This window comes from Epinephelus moara, chromosome 23, assembly GCF_006386435.1.
Source record: "Epinephelus moara isolate mb chromosome 23, YSFRI_EMoa_1.0, whole genome shotgun sequence".
NCBI classification, from domain to species: domain Eukaryota; kingdom Metazoa; phylum Chordata; class Actinopteri; order Perciformes; family Serranidae; genus Epinephelus; species Epinephelus moara.
Genome location: NC_065528.1, coordinates 27,145,996 through 27,167,556, shown reverse-complemented (window position 1 = coordinate 27,167,556; position 21,561 = coordinate 27,145,996). Strand labels below are relative to the sequence as shown.

Here is a 21,561-nt window from a genome sequence, read left to right as displayed (position 1 = left end):
AAAGAAATACGAATCCTGTGTGTTTCCATTAAATGTACGGACTTTGGTGTAAAACTACGAACTTGCGCGAGTTTTCCGCAGAACCGGAAACAAAACAAGTCTCACATTCTTCTTCTTCTTCTACGTTTTCTGGCGGTTGGCAACCAGCTTGTAAATGCATTACCGCCTTCCCGACCCGGAGTGTGGATATCACCATGGAGAGAGGTGCGCTACATCAGACTTAATTCGAACATAACTGTTTCCATCCCCCGTTTTGCGAATCAGCATTTTTTTGAATCAACCAAAACCCGGCTAAAGCGAGCGTATTTTAGTTTGTGCGAATCAGGGGATTTTAATTCCAATTCTGGCGTTTCCATCATAGTTTTCCGATGCGATACTTCTAGATGCGCATCTAAACAGGCTGATGGAAACATGGCTACTGTCACCAATACCCGATCCAACTATTTCAATTAGTATTTGCCTCATATCTGATATCAGTATCAGATCTGTGCATCCCAATATAAGACAAGTGTCCCAGCTTGTCAATGGAATTTATATTACTTTTTAATACTATATATGTTATATTTTGAGGCAAATTCATTAACTTAACATGATCATATTATGTAATTTATAAAATTCTGTTGTTTAAATCAGCAAGTCCAAGCAAACTCTTTAAAATAAATAAAAACATTGGTGTAGTTTTTGTTTTACACACGTGACTAGTGTTGTCACAATACTAGAATTTGCGATATAATATCCTAAAAAATACTGATATTTGGTACCAGTTTTGATACCACAGGGGAAAACTGACACTGAGGACACAGAATTTAGAAATATTTATTTAAGATAACTATAACTTTTTATCATTTTCACAATATATAATATAATATTCTAATGCACCCAGAAAGCTGTCATTTTAGTTAGTTTGTATTTAGAAGTGCATCCAGCAAGATTTAGGGCAGAGGTGGGGCCAAACGCTGGGTTGCAGGTCACAAGTAAGTGGATGGATCTATGCTGGTTTTTGGATTGCGTGTTGGACTGTCGCCTCGAACTAACTTTGTATTTATTTTTGCTTCGCAGCCCTGCCACCTGCCTGCCCCAAGCCTTGCCTCGCCCAGCCCCGTTGTGTTCCCTCACCCAGACTCCTTCACCTGCCCTGGATCCCCGTCGTCGTCTTTGTTTTAGTCACTTCCCGGCACATTTTGAGCATGCGCCTTTTGTAAATAAAAGCACCTTTCACTGATCTGCATTGTGGGTCTCGTCTCGTTCCTTCAGGTATTTAAAGGAGCTATATGTAAGAAACCTAAAGCAAACAGTCGTAAAATCCTCCTAATATGTCACAGAGACTAAGGAATAATGTTCATATAACACACTGATCTCACCGACAACAATAGTACAGCCAGAATATTCGCATTTAAAAAAAAAAAAAAAATTACGGTCTGCAAATCATGTTTATGTTTTGAATTTGTGTTTTGGCCTGTTGCGCCACCCACCACCGTCTACCAGTCACGCAGTCAGTAGAGTCTCAGCATCAGTTACAGCTACGACTGAGCTACAATGGCTGACGGTGCAACAAACCCAAACGACCTCGTTATGATTCCCAAAAACGCCATGACAAAACTTGAGGCAAAGCGAGGGTCTATATAGGAGATGATTTGAACGGTGGAGACGGTTGAAAGTGGAGAAAAATTTGAAATCAGATGTCGAATTGGCTACTCTTCTCCTCGACAGGTAAGCTTTAGCCAAAGTTGGCTAACTAGCATCATAGCTAGACGGGGATGGACATTTCGAATACTTTCAACTGTTATTCATTTTCGATCATACATTGTAGCCCATGTGCAGGTGGGTCATCAACCCGACTGATTTTTCTGAGAAACAAACGTTAGCAGCACGGCAAGCAGCATTAGAAGTGTCCCGGTACATAGCATTAGCAGCCGGCTCCTCCTCCGCAGTGTTAGCAGCAGAGAAGCTGGACTTGCTCAAACGGTCCGCTGGAAAACCGAAGATCAAGGACGCGGCGACGCAGCCCTGCTACAGCAGCCGCCCGTGGGCAAACAAATCAGTCTCCAGCACGCTGCTGTCCAGCAACCTCAAATCTGTAGGGGAGGGGGGGCGGACACGACTCGCGGCAGTATTTTGAATTTGAGCGCAGTAATCGTTTTGGCCACATTCTTACATACGGCACCTTTAAGTCCTGACATATATTACATTTACAAAATTCATGATTTTTCATATAACATGAGGATGACTTTTCTTTCTTTGGTTAGTGGCAGAGAACAGCAGAATGACTGTAGTAACCGTTAACAATGAGAGAGAGAATGAGGAACCACAGCTGGTGCCAGTGTATCAATACTGCAGACAATTCAAGTATTCAGTATCGATGAGTATTGATAAATCGAAATGTTTGACAACCCTACCTGTGACTGAATTCAAAAACATATATGATTGTTTAAGTAATTGTTTAATCCATTCAATTTTTAAGCCACATCCTCCAGCCCTTGGATTTGAAAGGATCTCATGATAAAAAATGTCTTGTCTGAAAACCCAAAGATTAATATTTAAGAAGCCACAGCTGAGTTTTTTTTTGCCAGTTTTGCTTTAAAAATGACTGAAACAATTTATTGATTACTATAGTTACCAATGCATTTTCTGCCAATATAACAATCAATGAATTCACTTTTTGTTTCAGCTCTATTTTGGATTATTACTGCTCTCACAGCTGTGATGTGAAAGCACAAGCATAATAGATAGCATTTAATATGTCATTACAGTTAGGACGGCTAATGGCACCAATGGTTTGATTGCAACCAGCCATTTTTCAAAAAATTCCAAATCTCTAATTCTACACAATAGTACGGTTGGACGATATAACAGTATTTACTGCACGGCAATAGATGTGTCCATGGGTGGAGATTTGGCAAAACTGTTTCTACCGTGAAAGCTATTCAGGTCGGGCTCTGACGCAAATCAGGGCTGGATTCTTGTGTGGTCTCGTAATTTCCGCATGATCTTGTGATATTGTGAATTAAGCTGCCTACTGTCTACGTAACAGGATTTTGGCAGTCGTAATTTTTATTTAAGTGTTTCAAGTCTTTTAAGTGTTGTCTCATATGAGGTAGATGTTTTTATTTACATGAATTTACAGAAAAATGACTATATCCTGATATATTTTGTTACAGTGATATACATTCGATCATTTTGCCTACCCATACATGGTCTTATTACGAATTTATAGGGCATTACGATGAGCTGTATTTCTGTTTGACTTTGGGAAGGTATGGGAAATAATAAAAAATGTGTTGAATGATGAGAAAGTTTGTGATTAGCTCAAAATCGCTCATTAACACAACCAATTGGCCATGAAAGCAGGATATGAAGAGGACCGGTGGTTCCAACTACACACTGTGCGAGTGACCTCAACACATTTCCATATCAATATTAATGTGAGTATGTGCTGATATGAAACAACAAAGCCCCAAGTCTTCCTCTGTACTTAGTATTCAGCATGAGAAACAGTTGCCATCAGATTCCCAGACGACAAATGATTCACTTGTTTTTCTTTTTCTCTTGATAGCAGGGCTTTGTACGATGACAGGTGGATGTAGTGTACAGTTGGCCTGTGATTCTGCTCCCCTCGGAGATAAGGTAAAATCAATAAGGCATTATTCAACCCATATGCACTGCACCCATAAGAAATCCATCAACACAAACACTTGCCAGAGAGCAATCTGCATAACTGACTGCATCTAAATCCATAAATTGGTCCAGCGAGCAGCAGCAGCATTGTCCTCAAGGGTCAAAGAAGACTTGCTCATTTTCTATTCATATATTCACAGCATCAGCCTCTTTGTGAGTTTATGGTACACTTTGGGTTTGGGCTCAGGATGTTCCAGTCAAATAAGCTTTAATCAAACCAGCAAAATATGCAACTACGCAGCTTCAGTAGTTTCACACAGAGCAAATAACTTTGTGTGAACACGAGCTGTGAGAAAAGGTTATGACACATGGGTCCATGTCATTGGTCTGAAAGCCCATTGGTCCGACATCCCGTTAGTCCGATGGTCCGTGGCGCTGAACAGCTCCCAGCGGGCGTATTTCTACCTTGATGGTGCGCCGCGACCGGCTCTGGGTCAGCTGGGAAAGGCTTGAGGCGAAGCAGGCTCACGGCTTATGTGTGTGTCACTTTCTTTTTCATTTTAACCCACACCATGATCTTTTCCTGACCCTAACCAAGTGGTTTTTGTGCCTAAACCTAACCAGACCTTAACCACAGGGCATCAGGATCATTTCGGAACGGACTTCAGAACAATGGGTTTAATATGGTCGGAACAATGGGATGTCGGACCAATGGGCAGTTCCCATGACACATCATCTCCCATACTCATATAATATAATATTCTGATGAATCCAGAAAGCTGTAAGTTTAGTTACTCTGTATTTAGAAGTGCACCCAGCAAGATTTGGGGCAGGGAGGTGGGACCAAGTCACTGTGTTGCAAGTCACAAGTAAGTTTTAAGTCTTCGAAAACAAGTACGACTAAAAAGTACTGATGACACTGCACTTCAGTCGCGTTTACACCAAACACTTTTAGTATAGTACCCGTAGAGCCGGTACATAACCTGCGTGTACATGTACCCAACCTCTAGATCTGTTCAGCCTTTCTGATGACAAGAGGCAGGGTTGTTATTGGATAGTAATAGCCATGTCGCTGCTCCTTCCAGCTCTCGCTGTATTTGCAGATTGCATCTTGCAGACTGTCCTCAAAATAAGGTTGCATGCCTACATTCTCAGAACAAATTCCAAGATTGGATACTTAAAAATAGCCGGCTTGTGCATTGAGTATTTGTTGAGCCAGAGTGACGATTTTCTAGCTCCACATTTTATAGCCCTTTTCCACCCTTTTTCTCAAACACTACAACAAGGCTTTAGACTCCATTCCCACTGCCAGTAAACCAGAGTTGTGGACACACCTCTGCTGCACACGAGTATGCCATTTTTTTTTTCTCGGTGTGTCATGTTCAATGTCAAGGACGGGCTTGAAAACCAGCTAGAAAACGGTAGAAAACAGCATGGAGGCCTGTGAAAACTTAAAGTGGTTTTCTCTTTCTATATATCTCTCACTTACTCAGTCGCTCTTTCAAACTCAGTGCAGTTTGGATTGATTTTGAGCGCTGCTTGGGCAGAGACGGATGGTATTTGTAGTGGCGTATCATTGCGGCGGTTAAAGGGCTAAAAGTAACGTGTTCACCCTGGTGTTGTGTTTCTGTCAATGCAGATCAGAGCCAGAGTCAATAAATACCTGTGACTACTGCAGAGTCATTCGATCCACGTATAAATGCTGATTGTAACCTTTCCCATTACATTAAAAAGCCAGATGTTAGCGGGTGTTAGTGGGGTTTTTTGTGCAGTGGGATAGAAGCTTTAGTATCGGATCAGTATGCTTGGTACCCCAAAAGAGGGGTGACATGAAAATGGGAAAGAGTAGAACAGTTCTTTTGGTAACATCCACAACTTTTGACAATGTAAACACAAAATAACTGTAACAAACTGAACTGAACTGCTTGGTGAGAATCCATAGCATAAAGTACAATTAGTGATTACCATAACAGAATTAATTTCATGTTTCTGTCCTCTCTTGTTGCACTCATCTCATACTGGATTTATGTCTTAACTTTCTGTCCCCAAATTGGTGTGGGGAGAGGTATCAAGTATTTTCAAGTCAAAAGACTCAAGTTCAAGTGCTGTCATGAGTTAATGGCATTGAATTCCAGGTCAATTTGCAAGTCTATTTTTGTCAATTCAAGTTACAAGTCATGAAATTTGTGACTCCACTCTGGGTTGAGTCTAGTCATGTGGCTCGAGTCCAATCCTCGGATTTAGGGTGCTTATTCTGAAGGCTCAAATTAAAACAATGATATTCGGCAGGGCTAATAAGTTTTATGGTCCATTAAAAATCCCAATGAAATATAAAACAACACAATATCCATCACCCAAATTCAATAACAACAGTACAATAGCTTTAAATTAATCTGAAATGATCACTCATTGGGTAAACTAGCGTGTTACAGTAAACAAAGCAAACATAGTAGGAAAATAAATGTAAAAAACATAGCATAATAGAATCCTAGAAACCCTAAAAAGGTAAAGATTGAAGTACTGAGATGTGGAAATCCTTGCATTTGTTTATGTTGCTTGACAGTGAATGAGAGCCCAGCTAACGTAGACATCTGGCATTTCAGTAAAAATACATGCTTTGTGTTTCGTAAAACGGAGCAGAGACTCACCTTTTATCTCGACGACGCCTGCTGCAGTGTCTCTTTAAATGTTTCCTCCACGCTCACCGGCAGTCACTCAGATCTAGGATATGAAAATGAAAAGAAAGGCCATGTTTGTACAAATGAATGAAAAACAGTCATCTGTCTTGTGCTAGCTCTCACAGTAAGGTGTCTTCCGGTGTCCCTGAGATACTTCCAGGGTTTCCTTGCAGTCTTTGTTTGGTATAATCAATTGTCATCACCTCATAGAATCTCTGCTCGACTACAGAGTCAATAAAACCGAACTAGACCTAAAGGCTGTTTGTAAAATGTTCTCTATATTCACTTGAGGATCTTTGGGATTGAACATCGTGACAATTTCTGCTCGAAAACTGTGCCCAAAGGAAGAAACCACAGGTACACAAGACAAAGACAACACACCTGCTTTGCATTCAAAGTCTCTGAATAATCAGAGTGCACAATGGGCTCAAACAACTGTTTCTAGAGGCGGATAAATAAGCCTACATCTTTTGCCCCTGCTGATTGTTCCATCAGCTCAGTAATCTGTGCATGTCAGTGGCGGGGTGGCAGATATCCATTATCGATGGACTGTTTTCACAGACAATTGGCCGCATTCAGGGAACGGCCAGTGGAGACCAGCCATGTGTTGGAAAACCAGTAGAAAGAGCAGCTGGAGATCTCCTCCCAGCAGATGCTGCCTGCTGTGGAGGTGTGGGAAGGTTTCCAGTACAGGCCTAGTGGGGATTGTGGGGGGCTGAGTGCTGTCACTCAATGTCTCTGCTGTGCGTCTCTGTCAGAAGGCCGGAAATGCACAATAAAGTCCTTTAAATGGGGGTTCGACTTAATTTATTTAGCGCATAAATGAATAGTCAATTTATTGCTTCTTAAATGTGAGCATTTGCAATTTTTTTGTTTTTTGTCATTGAAAAACACTATTTTTGGGATTTGCACAGTTGAATTTATTAGCTTATGTATAATTAAATGCATTGACATTAAAGATAAATACATCAGGGACAATAACTTCTCAAGTACAGAAAAAATTCTATGTCTGGAAACACAATAAACTTGCAGGTTATTCTAAAAAATCTATTGCTGTTAGCCATAATGCAGCCATTAGTGTGTCTACGAAGTTGGAATAAATGGATTGAAGTGTTCAATAACTTTCCCAACAAGCTGTCCATTAGACTTCTTGTGTATAAAGAGTAGGATTGTGGCGTGAGCAGTGGTGAGCAATGCAAATCACTGTGGGATTTTAGGACAGGAGTACTAGTAGACGACGCCGTTGAGTTTATATTTTATCCAGCTTAAAACATGGTGGAATGGTGAACATTTGCTGCATTATCAACTGCCGTAACTGTTGTTGCAACCAGTGTGGAAAACAGATTGCTAATGGAGTGCTTTCCAGCTTGCAGCGGACACTGTGCACACTCCACTTGACCTCTAGAGTTGGGGATCACCCCTGGCTTGAGTGGAGGCTCATTAAGGGGGTGAGAGTGCAAAAGCTAAGACACAAATACACTGATGTAAGCATTCTTTTTTTATTTTATTTTTTTGTCTCAGTTGAAGAAGCGTGTCCTGAAGTATGGCTGCCACTCCCCAGAATGCAATGTGCCATTTTGTTGTTGCCTCTTCTCTGTACGTGGAAATCTGGGCCTGATGGGGTGCAAGACAGGTCAGTAAGTAACCAAATCACTATAAACTAGAGTGGTACTCCAAGAGCACAAACCTCCACCAAGACCATATGCCTTATCTCTCAGTGTTGAAAGTGCAATACACAACATTCAGAACAAACAACCATCATCCACGTCCCTGCTGGCTAGCTAATTACTGTTACTCTGCACTGTGTACTACCCATGCTGGGCATGCAAGCGGTGCTCACACTAGACGGCGTTAGGGCTGCCCCTCAAAGTTGAAGTCAAATCATCAGCCACAGACTCCTCAGTCAACTGAGATTCTTGAGCATGCATCCGTCCTGCAGAATCTCTCAAACTCTCTCAAACTGATCACACTACGAGCTCTGTCGGCAATGCCAATGTTAGTACTGTCAGTGCTGTTAGTGTCGCTGACCCGTGGTGGTACGGCATCATCGTCATGGTAGTGTAACACCTAACTTCTAGTCCTTGGTGGAGGTAATCATCCTCAATGAACTTTTTTTTTTTAAGATTATTTTTGTGGGCTTTTGCCTTTAACAGATAGGACAGTGTGTGAAATGGGGAGACAGAGAGAGAGAGCAGGGACCGACCGGCAGCATGGTTCGTCTTCTCTGCGTTATTCTCGCGGAAAAATATAAAAGTTGATTTCATAGGTTCTTATGGAAGTTTGCACACCGGGGCGGAACTTTCGCGCGGTGAAAAAAGTTTCCGTCCAGACGCGGGTCAAAGTCGCGCAGACCAGGGAGAGTCCAAAATCCAGTCAGGCAGGACAGTATGGGAGAAAGATTGATAAACCTCGTTTCACAGCACCCCGTCCTTTTTGATAAAAGACGGGATGATTTTATGAACGATGAATTAAAGGACAACGTCTGGCAGTCCATTGTCCAGCTGGGTGGCTGCGGTGAGGGTGGTAAGTGCTAAAGAAAGTTGATGTTGACGCTTGTTAAACATTAGCTTGCTAGCTCGCTGCTACTCTTGTCCGCGTTCACCCAGGGAACTGCCTATTGGTCCGACATCCCATTGTTCCGACAGCCCATTGGTCCGACAGCCCATTGGTCCAACATCCCATTGTTCCGACCATATTAAACCCATTGTTCCGAAGTCCTGTTGTTCCGAAATCATCATGATGCCCTGTGGTTAAGGTCTGGTTAGGTTTAGGCACAAAAACCACTTGGTTAGGGTCAGGAAAAGATCATGGTATGGGTTAAAATGAAAAAGAAAGTGGCAAACACATAAGCCGTGAGCCTGCTTCGCCTCAAGCCTTTCCCAACTGACCCAGAGCCGGTCGCGGCGCACCATCAAGGCAGAAATACGCCCGCCGAGAGCCGTTCAGCACCGCGGAGAGCTCCCCACACAACCCCGACCCCAGAGTTAATAACAGGAGGTTATGGTGTTTCACTCTCTTCTCTCTATGGCACTTGTATCTCGACCAGTAATCTACTTTTGTTGCCTTTGCTGATCCTCTATGGTACACAAATACAGTATAGCCTAGTATAATCACATATCAGAACAAAGGGATGTCGGACTAATGGGATGTCGGGCCAATGGGCTGTCGGACCAATGACATGGACCCGTTCACCCACACCCGACTTGGAACACAACAATGCGAAATTCCGCATCGTGGCAGTGAGAATGAACCTTTAAAGAGGGAACATGGAACCACAACAAATTTAATAGAAACTGGTTTCTAAGATACCCTTTTTTGTTAAGAGTAAGCTATCGCCTACTGATGGCTCAGGATAAAAGGTCAATACGTGACCTAAATCATCCTGAATCATCCTCTGAGGACGATGAATATCTGTGTTTAACCACAGTCTACCAACATCCCTGATCTACAGACCCACGACTAGTGCTGAAAAATATTCTGCCAGCACAGGAGGAGATGAGACTACACACAGCACTTTGCAGCAAAGATTGCCAGTCTCCCCCTCATACTGTGAAAAGTGTATTTATCGGCCAACTGATGCACAGATTAAAAGCCATTACCTCTACTTGGCAGGAGTATAAAGGGAAAGTATTCGCAGACAGCACATTCATTCATATTTCAATGCACCTGTCATGCCTTATCAGAGTACAAAAATTATGATGGAAAGTGAAAAGGTAAATCAATTCCATTTTACATAGCACTAGACACATTCAGACATATTCAAATGGATTGTTGTAGCGTGTGATTTGTTTGCTCAGAGACAGGCACATCAAAATATTAGTTTAAGTATACCCGCTATTATGAAACGTATATAGTAGTTCATATTCTATATTTATAAGCAATTCAGTCATATTCCAGTTGCATTCAGTAGCATTAAAGCATTTATTTATATATTTAAGAAGTGCCCTTGAATAGTGGTCACACATCCCAGGGACATTGTGCGCTTGTTTACACGTGGCAGCTCTTTCCATTTCCCTAACAACGTCACATATTAGTTGTATATAGGGTGCTATTAGGCACTGATGGGCTGCTCTCCACACTCTCACACACTTTCCAGCTCTTCTCACATGTAAATCACATAAGAGTGCAGGCTGTCCTGACTGCGAGTCCCATTACAATCGTGTGCACAAATCAATGATGCGTCACCATTTGAAATGAGCTGCTAAATATGCATGCATAACAAATAGCATGATCGGAACACAATGAGCATGTCATCGTGATATTAGGCACTAGCAACTCAGTGTTTGCCTTTGTGGCTTTCAGCAGCCATCTGCACAAGTTCTTTTGTGAGGCTCCATAGAACACAGTTCTCGTTTCCTGCTGTGTTTTTCACATTTTCTCCTCCAATCCTTCTGCTCATCACTTTTTACCACTTTTTTGCCACAGAATTCTGGGACTCATAAAACAATATCTCTTTGTTTGGAGGTATTCATCAACCTCTCTTACATCTCTTACAAGACTACAGCTCTAATCTCAGTCATCCACACGTAAAGCTGATACACTTCCTCGGTAGATTTACTATTATTCTACTGGAGCAATATTTCTCTGACATTATCAAGAATTATACAAAGACCTACTGACTTATATCCTCTGATGGCTGATCTTTCAGACCTAGAGTTGTCTTGCTTTGGTCTGAATCAGGGACTAATTTTGTAAAGTTGTATAATTGCCTAGAGTTGGTTCATGTTCTCACGGCAGCATTTACAAGCGGACCAGATCAAATGCCTTGTGTGAGAAAGCTGCTCTTGATTGGTCAGAATTTGTGGGAAAAATCCAGGAAGTAAAGCAAACGTTGAAGAAGAGTACACTTGCAAGATAAATGTGAGGTCTCGGTCCGGTTGTTTTGGTGCACACCTGAGTGTGATTGCTGTGTTCATACCTGCCCAAACGAATTAGGTTCGATTTGGTTTAATCGATTAAACCAAATCGAACAGGGCAGGTGTGAAAGCACCCTCATAGTAAAGAACAGTGTGGAACATGGTAATATTCATTATTTATTTTTTCAACTGTAAATTATGTTCCCAAATGAGACTACATACACTTTCAGTAGTTTATACTAGGGATGTCCCGATCCGATATTCAGATCGGTATCGGCCGTCGATATTAGCAAAAAACGTGCATCGGCATCGGACCGGACTGCATGGGAAAATGCCGACCCAAGAACTCCGATCCAGTTTTTCAAGGAGTCTGATCCAGGTTTTCCGGCCAGCCCAGCGCTCAGAGTCAGTGTTTAATTCTGCATGTATCTGATCGACCAACCAGCACTTATTCTAATTAGAAATCTTTTAAATACTAACTATAAACTAAAAACTAAAATACACAGCTAACCAATGGAGTCAGGATGCGAGTTGAGGCTACAAAATCCACAAGTACAGTTTATGTTATGGATTACATTGATGCTGCATTGCCAAGAAAACTGTTGACATGTAACACCTTTTATTGTGTTTCTACAGTTAGGCGTTTTTGTGGACATGTAAGGAATTATTAATACGAAAATCGAGCTGTAGTCTTGCAAATAGTGACCCTGCAAAATCACCAGTCTTTTCAATATCTTATAGTGTGTGACTAAAAAAGGTCACATTGTCTTTAGATGTGAGGGTGTCAGACTTAAACCTTTAAAAAGTATTTTAAAAGTGTTATAGTGCACGGACGGCATTAAACGATGCAAGAAGAATATGGACCCCAGTCAGATGTCAATTTCTGGAGCTGCAATCATGCAACCACATCCCACTTCCCTTCCCCGACCTGACCCATTGATATGACGAGCAGAAATGACATTCATTTCCCCCTCAGCATCCCAGATATGGCAAATGTAACGTACAGCACAATCTCCATGCTCAACAACCTGTGCAGCAGCTTACGTAACGACATGACGAGGAGGCAGGGACACAATCTTTAGATCTGAGTGTAGACTGAGAACCAGTCGATGGAGGGGGGGTGGGGGGTGGGAGACACTCGACAGGAGAGATATTACCACAGTAATCTACACTAGGAGGGCGAGCTGTAGAGCAGGCTGACCTTGAAGAGTTTAACCTGCCAATCAAAACAGTGTTTCTCCTCTGACAGGCAGCGAGGCAGAAAGCAAAGCCCCAGATATGTCAGCTGGGTCCAGATGTATAAATGATGTGGAGACACAGGAATTAGACGTGCACCACTTTCCACACTGAACTGATTTAAAACAGCATAATGTGCTTTGTATTATGCATATTCATGCTTTACACCACAGACACCAGGCTGTGGCTGTGATGTTAAACCTCATGAGCTGATAACATACAGTAGTTGCCTCTGTGATAACTTCCCTGAGTTGTAAAGTCCTCTCTCTGAGTATTACAGACTGTTGTGCAGTGTTTTTGGCATCTGATATGCCTTTAAAACACATTGATCTGTTAAACAAACTTGACTTCCTGGATTATATCTCATGTTTCACAGCTACCCTACACTCCAAAAACAGTAGTTACCAATATGAACGGTGGGGATATTTAAAAAATAATGAGCTAAATGTGTTGCCCCTGTGCCAGTCATAGAAGAAACTGATATTATAGACCTTTATTAAATCTAAGAAATACTTCTCCTTCCTCCTACAACTCTGCACGTCTAATATTTTTGGTCTAACGCGACTTTTGTTTATGGGAATGTGTTTCCAGTTCCACGCATGCAGATTACCATCTAATTCAGTGGCTCTCAACCTTTTTGGTGTCAAGGATCCCTAAATTGAGGCACATTAGGTCACTGACCCCATTTGATTTGAGATTTTGCTTCAAGGACCTTCATCTGAAAAGAGTTTGGTTGTCATGTGTGATTAACACCAGTTTTATAGCTGTCAACTACAGTTGAGGAGATAACTGAGGAGGAAGTGAAACCTATAATCACAATAGTCTTATGACTCTTATTGTGCTTTTCATTATGCTAACATGTCTCCTCGCTTCCCTCACTTAGCTCCTCCAAGGGAGGATGTGAAAGAGAGATGTGAGGAAGCAACTCATGGGATACACCTGTGTTTCTTTACTCTAAGCTCCTCCAGAAGCCTCCTCCCACCTCGAGGTGTATTTAAGGGATGGTGGGATTGTAAATGAAGGCGGAGGGGGAACAATTTCTGGGTCAGGGGAGGAGAGAGGAGGCGAAGAAGCACATGCACTTTGTCAGGCTCACTTCTACAGCGCATTAAAAACTGTCTTTTTCAACTTTCCCCCATTTTTCTGGGGACCCCCTGAAACTCCCTTAGGGAGCCCTGGGCGTCCCTGTACCACTGGTTGAGAACTACTGATCAAATCATATCAATCTTTATATTTATTACATGACTATAAAGTGATGATATGAACAGCTTCCCTATTTACTGAATTTTATTGGCCGCAGAGCTGTGCAGAGACCGTCATGTACAAGGCTGTTGCCGCAGCGGCCTCGGTTCACATCCAGCCTGTGGCCCTTTGCTGCATGTCATCCCCCCCCCTCTCTCTCCCCCTTTCAAAGTTACCTGTCCTGTCCATTAAAGGCAAAAATGCCCTAAAAAATATCTTTAAAAAACAAAACAAAAAAACAGCAACACCAACATAATTTACAGCATAACCTGTGGAATTATAGCAACCTATATTAAAACAGAATGTAACATGGACCCATGTAAACAACTGCATTGTACTATTGTCATTGTCCCGCACCTGATGAAATCGGAGGGGGATTATGATAAATAAATATGAGGAAATTATGAATGTTACGTCATTTGAGCTGAATTTCCCTTTAAATATTTCAAAAACTCTACAGTAAAATCACATGAAATTTGACGTGGACACTGTCAGGGTCATCTAATATGAGGAAAATATGACCCTTTATAATGTAATTCTAATATGAGGAAAATATGACCCTTTATAATGTAATTCAAGGTCACCTTATCTTTATTTATTAATTCATTTATTTAAAAACTGTACTTACAAGATTTTTGTTCAGTGTTACTGAAGATTTTGTTTAATTGTACTGACTTCAATTTGGACAACTAGTTTAGCTCTGAGGATGCACAAAGGAATTTTGAAAGAAACCCAGGAGCAGCACACTGATGATGTCAGAGGGCTGTGATTGGTTGATTGCAATGCTGGTCCTGGAACGTGATGTGGGATGTGGATCCAGGAGCATGTCCCACTTGGCAAAATCACGTTGTGCCCAAGCACCCACACCATAAAAGACAAGCATCAAGATCCACAGCTGGCGCCACCGGGTGTTCAGAAACAATCGGCTGATGCTGTGTAACGCTAAAACTGTAAATACAACGCCACAGTCAATTACAATAATGAAACTCACCATCTAAACGTTGCTACTTAATGTCTGTCTGTCTGTCTGTCTGTCTGTCTGTCTGTCTTGTGTCGCAGCAGAGGGAACGTCACAAATGATCTTTGACCTGCTGCAGGTGATGGCAGCCAGGTCGTTTTATTTAAAGCTAAATGACTGTTTATTGTTTTATGTTCTCCTCGATAAGGGCCATGGGCAGACACACACACACACACACACACACAAATGATTAAATAAATATGCCATGGCAAAAAGGCACTGTGGACATCAAGGGGCAGAGGGGCAGGTGCCCGAGCACCCTCAGCGTCCCTCTCTGCACGTACCTGCTGACTGTTTCAAAACACAGTTTGACCGTATCAAATGCTGTTCAAATTACTGTCAGGTACTCAAAAATAAATTCAGCTGTCATCCACATTCCAAATGTTGGCCTCTGTGTATTCTTGTTTGATCAGATTCCTCTGGTCCTAAAGCCATTCACTGCGTGATGGCGTGTCAGCATGTCAGCCTCAGCAGCCTCCCCATGCAGTTTCTTAAACACAATGTTCTCTCTCTTTTAAATCACTCAAACCAGCCTATGGAAACTTTGAAATTGTCGTAATTGCAAGGCTACTGCTGTCAAACTAGAGTCTACTGGCCTCTATGAATCAATGTCACACACTTTAGCACCAAGGCAACCAGTCAAAGAGGAACTCATATTCATTCATATTCAGTATCCTTGACAAAGACAAGAAGAATTTATGTTAAACAGCAAACGTCTGAATCTTAAAATCACTCGGGCAGAGTATCTAAAGCATCTTTAATACCAGAGAGCCTGTTTATGAATGAGTGAGGGTAATGCTGGCACCTTTGTGCTTTGACATTCCAGCCATGTGTTTCCTACTACCAAACAAATGCCACTGAAGTGCTTAGCAACTGTTTCCCCAGCAGGCCTCACGACGACCGTGCTCCACTCTGCCATATATCTACATAAGGCAAATCTCTATGTGCATAGGTCTCCACCAGGCTCGCCATCTGCTCTGAGGAATACGTTTTCACTGGTCAAACAGTGACGATATTTAACCCTTAAGCTACACTGCCAGTATGTCTCTACGTATCATAGCTGCACATCCTCCGACTCCCTTAACTTTCAACTGTAAGAAAACCCCAGTGTAAGACTGTTTCTACTTTCTTCCTCCAGTCTTTTTGCTATACGTGGTCTTTCACCCTTTGCTGTCACCCAGAAGCATCGCTCTGTTGTCCATAATAAGGTTTTACTCCATGCTGCACTCAGTTTGCTAAAAATATTGAGTGACAGTGAACTAAAAACGTTACAAGGTGCAGACATTGACACCCGACGGAGGAATGAAAAAGGAATGAAAAAAACATGACACCCAGTGAAGCTGTAACTTCAGCCTGCGAGCTGTTATCATTTTTACAGTTCTATTTTTGCAAGAAAAACTCACTCATTACTCCCATGTGACTCCTATCCCCCCTCCTCATCTACCATCACAACACCCCGCCCCCCGTTCTTCACACCAAAGGGTTTGAATCACGTCTTGAGCGGAGAAACGCCGCACCTGGGAAAGAATGCAGACCCTGCAGCAGCTGTGGCTTTGGTGCTTGAGTTATTCTTTGGTGGTACGGCTGCGATCCTCTCCTGCTTTTGATGGCTGCTCACTGGGAGATTAATTATGAACCCCAGAGATCGCTTTGAATGGTAAACCCCCCACATGTGGAAGCAGTCGTCTGACATTATAACAGGTTAATAATTGGAGAAATAAACACTATCTTTCTGTAGGTACTTTGGTTTAAGTACTTTCAAGCTAAAGGCCATTTTAAATCTGTCAGAGCTTGAATTTTACTCATCTAAGTCGGCTCAATTAAAATTACCTCAGCAGCAGCCCAGGTTCACCTCCAGCCTGTGGCCCTTGACTACACGTCACACACCCACCACCCCCTTTCCTATCAATCTATAGCTGTTCTTTCATAAAAGTAAAAGCCCAACTCTTTTTATTGTATCATTGATGTCAACGGTGAACCATGGATAACTGCTACAAATAATTTTGACTACTTACACACATAAAGGCAAGGCAAGGCAATTTTATTTATATAGCACCATTCACACACAAGGCAATTCAATGTGCTTTACAAGAGAAATACATTAAAATAAAACATTAAAGGAACAATAAAAGGCGACATTTACGTCACAAGGCATAAAAAAAATCACCACCTCTAAATAGAGAGGGCTTTGAAATGCAGTGCTAAAGCTCACTGAATCATTCTGGGTTATTTTTTTTACTTGATAGTGAACTGGTTGGCCCCTAATTTTCAGGGCTGGTACCTGCGGTTATTCCACAGGCTAGTTAATAACATGTCGGGCAGGAAATCCAAAGTGTGGGATCATTTTGAGAAGGTGAAGGACGAACCCAAGGTGATATGTAAACTCATCTTCATTGGTCGACTACAAACATGACGTATCATCTGAAACATGGAAGTAGCTACATGCCCATTAGCCCACAGCGTCATTAACATGCAGGCGACTTGGGGCGACGGTGGAGTAGTGGATAGTGCCGGCGCCCCATGTATAGAGGCATTGCCTTGCTGCAGGTTCGAGTCCGGCTTGCAGCCCTTTGCTGCGTGTCAGTCCCCACTCTCTCTGTCTCCCCATTTCACCCTCTGTCCTGTCAATAAAGGCAAAAAGCCAATAAAAATAATCTTTTTAAAAAAAATAAATAAATAACATGCGGGCGACTAGTCGACTAAATGACGACTATTGGTCGACTTGGAAAATTCTTAGTCGGGGGCAGCCCTAAAAAAGACATCCCTTTCGGTGCAGTTTCACTTTGCAGCTTTGCGGGTGATGTCACACAGATTTGTGCCCAGCTGCACGGCCGCTCCTCCCCGTCTCCTTTAAAGACATGAAAACATGGATCACAATATCTCCATGGTGGGGCTTTATCCCTGTGGCAGTGTGCTGCCCTGCGCAGACACTGCCCTCTGAACAAACAAGATTACCCTGATGAACAGAGGCAGGCTTGTTTACTCCCCGTGTCAAGGTACTTTGAGGGTGACTCGCTGTCAGTGAGGAGGAGAAACTTTGGAGAATGTCTCATGTTACTGAGGCGATTAAAAGAAAACTCTGATTCAGTGTTTCTGAGAACCTGCTTCTTAAATAACTGCAGCTTGATAGTGCGATGGCCAATTATACGTTGTTATGAACTGTCTGTTCTTTTTTTGACGTCTTATTCATGTTTATTATGTTCTCTGCAGTTCTGTCCTGACATAACCTGCTGCCACAGAGAGCTGAATTCCCAGTCAGTGGATTTCAGCACTCTGTATCTCTCCAGCCAACCCTGTCGCCTACAAATTACGTTTGCATACAACACATTGTGTTTGGACATACCTTTTATAAGATATTCAGCTGCCAACATAACTGATTACCTTCACTGCCAACATTTCCTTCCAGTGCAGGAAGCAGTATCATGTTCTTATACTGCAGTGAAAAGTGTCAGAGAGAAGGGGTGGATGACCAGGCGCACAAAGCACATAGTTTTGACACAGACAGTAACCAACTATTGTCATAGCTGCTGCAGCCTGGTTTCATTCCAAGGTCATCAAATATAGACACTTTCTCACATCCCCAATTAGCGACTTTTCAGACCCTCATGGGGACTTTATTTAAAAGGCAGCTAGCGACAAATTAAGCAAGTTATTCAGACCATCAGGGAAAAAGTTCTAAGTAATTCCTGAGCATGCAGCAAATGTTTTGAAAGCTACTGTGTTAAGCTAACTAGCAGGCTGTACACCATCCACATCTGTATTAACCACAGAGTTGATAAGCAGCTCAAAAGGGGAGCATAGCAAAGCTAATGCAAACCATTTCATGTAAGCACTTAGCTGCTTAGAGGTATAAAAAAACATATGTCTAGTAAGGTAGTTAGCTGGTAAGTCAAAATAGCTACTGGAGGGAGTAGTCAATAGTAAACTCAAACATTTAATACAGAAAATCGAATGATAACTGTCTCATGTCAGCTAATACTAAAATGATTAGCGCCAAATTTCAGGAGGTAAAGTTTAATAAAAACATAGATTTGGGTGGTCTAACCAAAATTGCTAGTTAGTCGAGTTAGCTTTCTAACCAAGTGGGGTCTCTTTGATAGATCTGGAAGTTTATATCAATGGTAGCAACACGTTTTAATGCTAGTATTTGGAAGGAAAATAAAAGTTAACATAATTTGAGCTAAAAAGGAGCTGTCGATCAAGCATGATCTGATCACACCCCCACAATCCTGAGGAATGGTTTAAGCAGCCAAATGAGCTGTTTTTGAACTACAGATTACCTGAAAGTTATCAGTATTTTCAATCAGATTTTCGTGGATCTTCATCTCATCATCTTTGATATCAAATATGCATTTTTATAATTTTAAGCCAAGTTTCCAGAGGCTTTAAAGAAAAGTTATAAAAATCAGCCAAGAAAATAGTGCAGGGCTCAAAATTGCGAGCGTTTTGGTCGCATATGCAGATCAGTCTGGCCATGCAATCATAAAGGTACGTCATCAGAATAGGAGGGACAAGGAGCGGAGTGAATGTATTTCGTAAACAACCAACATGGCTACTGATTTTGAAACTGCTTTGGTAAATGTGTTGAACGAACTGGAATGTATATTTTCTTTAAAAGCAGAACAAACGGCTGCACTGAAAGCTTTTATTGAAAAAAGGATGTGTTTGCTGTCCTTCCTACGGGGTTTGGTAAAAGTTTAATTTACCAACTGGCTCCGTTGATCGGGAAAAAGATGGGACTCAGTGAAAACCCAGTGGCTATTGCTGTTTCTCCACTAGTTGCTCTCATGGAGGAGCAGGTCAGGGAAGCGACCAAGCTGGGAATCACAGCCGTGCAACTCAGGGAGTCCACAGTGAGGAGGAAATCCACAAAGACGGCAACACTTTTCCGTCTTTCCAATTGCGTGAAGGGGCACTTTGAGTGACAGCTGTTGATACTGCCCCTCGGCAATAGAGGAATCATCTAAGGTTTCTCTTTCATTCACAGTGGTGTTCAATGGTTCAGTGGTGTTTTTTCTAAAAATGTCTTCAACTGAAAAAGTTGTTAATGATAAGTGTACTACACACATACAATGTAATGTATACAGTATAATGTTGACTTTTTGTTGCAATAAAAAAAAAAGATTACATTACGGTGGGTACTCCCAAAATTTTGCTGGTGCTCCTAACTTTTTGAAGTTAGGATGTGGGAGACAGAGCGGTTTGATCTTGTCAGGTGAGCGTTTGTTTGCTAGTTTGTGTATAAGGTCAATCATCGCACATCGCTGTTCTTCTTGGTACTTGTCGTCTAATATGTGACATTAATACAGCGCCTGGGTGCAGGTGACAGATGTGTTTAAAAGAAATACAGCGACAACACAGACGTTACATATAGAAGACGTATATAACGAGGACAATGTGTCTCTCGCTCCTTCATTACCTCGGTCTCTCTGTTGATGCTATGTGCATATGTAAGATTAATAGCCTGTAAATACCGAGATATGAATATGTCTCGTGTCGCCCAGGCCAAATATTTGGTGCTCTAGTGTCAGCAGCAGAGAGGTATATGTTGGACTCAGTATAAGCAATGTTCATGCCTGGTTTTATCCATGCTATACATCCCATAATCAGTGTTTCAGAAACCTATATTGTAGGGAGAAGGATTAACAGATCTTGTCCATGTATCACACATACATCCTTATCTTGTTGCAGAAGAGCTGTAATTTGAGAATCCATGGCAACAGAGGCCTAATGGTGTGTTCCACATAGATGATAAATATGTGGCAGGTTTGCAGCTCGTTAAGTTTTTTAATCCTCAGCAAAGTCAAACGTTTGGTGGTGCAGCAGTTATTTAAATCTGCAGTGCAACACATGAATCTTGTTTCTCAGACCAGTGAATATTCCCATGTGGCTCGTACACACTGCCATACAGGCCAACGCTTGCTCAAACAATGTTAATAGTGTCACTACATCTGTAGCACTCACTCTGTTTAAACACTGTGCATGGACTGGACCAGTTCAGGTCACATATGATCATGATGGATGTCGACATGTGTCCGGTCTGCTGTGCAACTGCCGGAGCAAGAGAGATAGCAGTGCGCTTGGTTGGCAGACCGCCATTTGAGAGAGGGCTCCATCTTGACTAAGGATGGCTGATTCCTATCTCATCCTCTGTCATTTCCCACAATGGTTTATCCATCCACTGGAGGCAATATAGCTTCCTGAAGTAAGATGATTGTTATTCACACACATGCCTGAAGCACCACACAGCGCCTGGGGACCCTCAGCGGCCAGTTTGTGAGTGGGAAAGGAGGATGTATCATAAAAAAAATATCTGGGATCAGATCTGGGATAAACATGACCTCTACCACTGCACTCAAGATATTCAGCGGCTTTACAAGAACACAGAGAAACACATGAAACATCAGGAGATTGGAGGCATGTGCCTATAAAAAAAAAAGGACTCATGTGAAGCACACTGCACAACCTGGAGGTGAAAGCATGTAATTTGCAGGCAATAAAAAACAGTTTGGTTCCTCAGCTTTAATTCTGGTTTCATAACTGGACCAATTTTGTTCTTATAACGGCCAACAAATTCACTTAACCCTTTGGGCCCTAGGCTTTTTTGGGGTATTTTTACTGCCTTTACTTTTAAGCTCATATCACAGTCATTATAAAGGCTACATACACATGCTATGCTAGTTTTTTTCAGGACAATCTGGATCCAGATTTGCCATCATTCCATGTCCTTCTATGTGCCTGTATTTTATATTAATTTTTATATCAATGAAAAAAACAAATCTGTGTTACTAAATTCTTACATTTTTACATGTATCTCACCATAGCAAGTTGGAAGTTGACATATTCTGCCATATATGAAGAGGGGAGACTCTCTGGAATCTGGCAATATAAGAACCATGATGCTGGGACATTCTGT

The 21,561-nt window shown here is 41.9% G+C and overlaps 1 protein-coding gene across 1 annotated transcript in view; it reads right to left on the bottom strand.

The window, feature by feature from the left end:
* The window catches only part of syt1a (synaptotagmin Ia), a 297,749-nt gene that overhangs the window by 167,547 nt on the left and 108,641 nt on the right, over positions 1–21,561 (bottom strand). Inside the window, exon 3 of the mRNA XM_050036768.1 lies at positions 6,264–6,336. The gene's annotated coding sequence lies outside the window, so the exon portion shown is untranslated. The remainder of the gene's footprint in view (positions 1–6,263; positions 6,337–21,561) is intronic.